This window comes from Cynocephalus volans, chromosome 7 (genome assembly GCF_027409185.1).
Source record: "Cynocephalus volans isolate mCynVol1 chromosome 7, mCynVol1.pri, whole genome shotgun sequence".
NCBI lineage: Eukaryota > Metazoa > Chordata > Mammalia > Dermoptera > Cynocephalidae > Cynocephalus > Cynocephalus volans.
The window spans coordinates 34,805,925-34,808,137 of NC_084466.1; the positions used below are offsets into that span (position 1 = coordinate 34,805,925).

Genomic DNA, 2,213 nt, shown 5'->3' on the forward strand with positions numbered 1-2,213 from the left:
TTTTAAAAAAACAGGACAGAGTTAATAGTTATTTTCAAATATCTTTAACTCAAATTACAAATAGGATGATTCCACTTGATTTCCTAAAACAAATATTAACATCAAGACTCTGCAGGATGGAGTGATAAGCAAGACTCATCTTTGCCCTCTGAGAGTTATAATGTTGGAAGAAGGGTGAGCAGAATTAGCAAATACAAAAATAACTAAAAAAGAAAGAAAACTGTAACTGATAAGTATCAAAGCAAAATCCTAGATTTCTGCATGTCATGTCACTATAATGATATGTATTGGGTTATACGTTGGTACCAGAAACTACAATTCAGATGTCTCAGCCCTTAGGGACATGTTAGCTCCTCAAAGTGGAGCTGCATATTGGTCAGATGGCCCTAAGATGAACTCACTACAGAAAATAAAAAGAAGCTTCCATCTGGCTATGCTCTACAGTAACATCATTTAACACAATTGGTAGTCAGCGTTGAACATTATTAGTTTTCTCATCTCATCTTTGAGGAAGCATATAAGGAAGGGAGAGGTTTCAAGTTAGCAAAGCCTGCAGAAGGGAAAAAAATGTGCTTAAAGAAGAAGCTTTAAATTTCAAAAACTCCAATTTCAAAATAAGCCTAGAAGAATTATAATTTTAAAACTTCTACTGTATATCCATGTATTTGTGACTCTGATAATTGATAGCATGACCCTATCAAAATGCCATAAGGAAATTTGACAAAGGAGTTGAATAGCAATGGAAAAATAGTTTAAAATTTGCTCCCTGTATATTGCTATGATTTGGACACTTAGTAAATACATTCAGATTCTTACCAAAATATTTACTAAAATTAAATATCCACTTAGAAATGGCATTGATTTAAAACTTCCTTAGCACCTGTCCAGTTGTGGGTGCAGCCTTACACCAGGCAGCCAGACCCTGACCTAAAATAATTTCCCAGGAGAAGTCTTTCCTGGGTTTTGAATTTGTGGTAACAGATGTGAGCATTCTAGCAACAGTTTGATAATCACGTGTGATACTACAAACAGGACAAAAAATAAATAAAATAAAATACACTTAGCCTCATTGATTCTCACATGTATATGTTAGAAATGAGCTTTCTAAAAACAAGATGCAGAAAAACATTTTTCTCCACATTTCCTAGTGGCCTTTTAATGCTGGTAGAACCATGGCGTCTCTAATAAAACAGTCTTCCTCATAAGTCAAATTGTAAAAAATAATTTGCAGTAAGATGTAACCTCATATAGTCTCACTCAACATTCATCATCAATAAAATGCTTAAACTGCTATAGAAAAATTGGTAATGACATGACCAAAACAATTTACAGAAAAAACACAAATGCCCAATTAAAAATGGAAACATATATCATCAAAGACAGGCAAATAAATATTTTCGTATTTATTCATAAAACATTTTTAATTATAATAATTAGCATCGAGGAGTGTGGTATTTAACTGAACACTTGTAAACAGCACGGATAAGTGGAACTTAGTATAATTTTTCTGGAAAGCTAACCAGCGATTCGGATCATAAGCCTTAAAGAAGGTTTATAACTGTGACCAAGTTTTTCCACCTTTAAAAATTTATCCCGAGGAATAAAAAGTTTGCAGAAAGACTTAGAGTCAATGATATTCATTATCTGTAATAGTGAAAAGTTAGCCCCTTTGGGCTCCGTGGAGAAGGCAACCATGAGAACCTTTGTTTAGGATCCCCTCCGTCTGCACTGCAATGACTACACAGAAACAGCAATAAATATGCAGCCCAATGTTTTCCAGAGTGTTTAATTCAGAGAATAGGGTCGCATTTTCTAAAAAAAAAAAAAAAAATGTCTGGCAATATGCAAGAAATTTGGTAGGGGTGTAGATGGGAAAAGGGTTCTATAATACCTAGAAAACTGTATGTGTTAGTCAGCTTGGGTAACCATAACAAAATACCACACACGGGCTTTAAACAACAGAAATGTGTTTTCCCACGGTTCTGGAGGCTGGAAGTCCGAGATCAGGGTGCCAGCCTGGTCAGATTCTAGTGAGGGCCCTCTTCTTGGCTTTCAAATAGCCACCTTCGAGCTGTGTCCTCATGTGATAGAGAGAAAAAGAGAGAGAGAATGCTCTCTGGTGTCTCTTTTTTGTTGTTTTTAAGAGTACTAATCTCATCATGAGGGTCTCACCTAATTATCTCCCAAAGGCCCCATCTCCAAATATTACCACA

The 2,213-nt window shown here is 35.3% G+C and overlaps 1 non-coding gene across 1 annotated transcript; it reads left to right on the forward strand.

The window, feature by feature from the left end:
• The first annotated feature begins 851 nt into the window (after nt 1-851).
• Nucleotides 852-1,034, forward strand: LOC134382874 (small Cajal body-specific RNA 16). Its single transcript, XR_010024136.1, has one exon. It is a non-coding gene; the product is annotated as a small Cajal body-specific RNA 16 (non-coding RNA).
• The last annotated feature ends 1,179 nt before the right edge of the window (nt 1,035-2,213 follow it).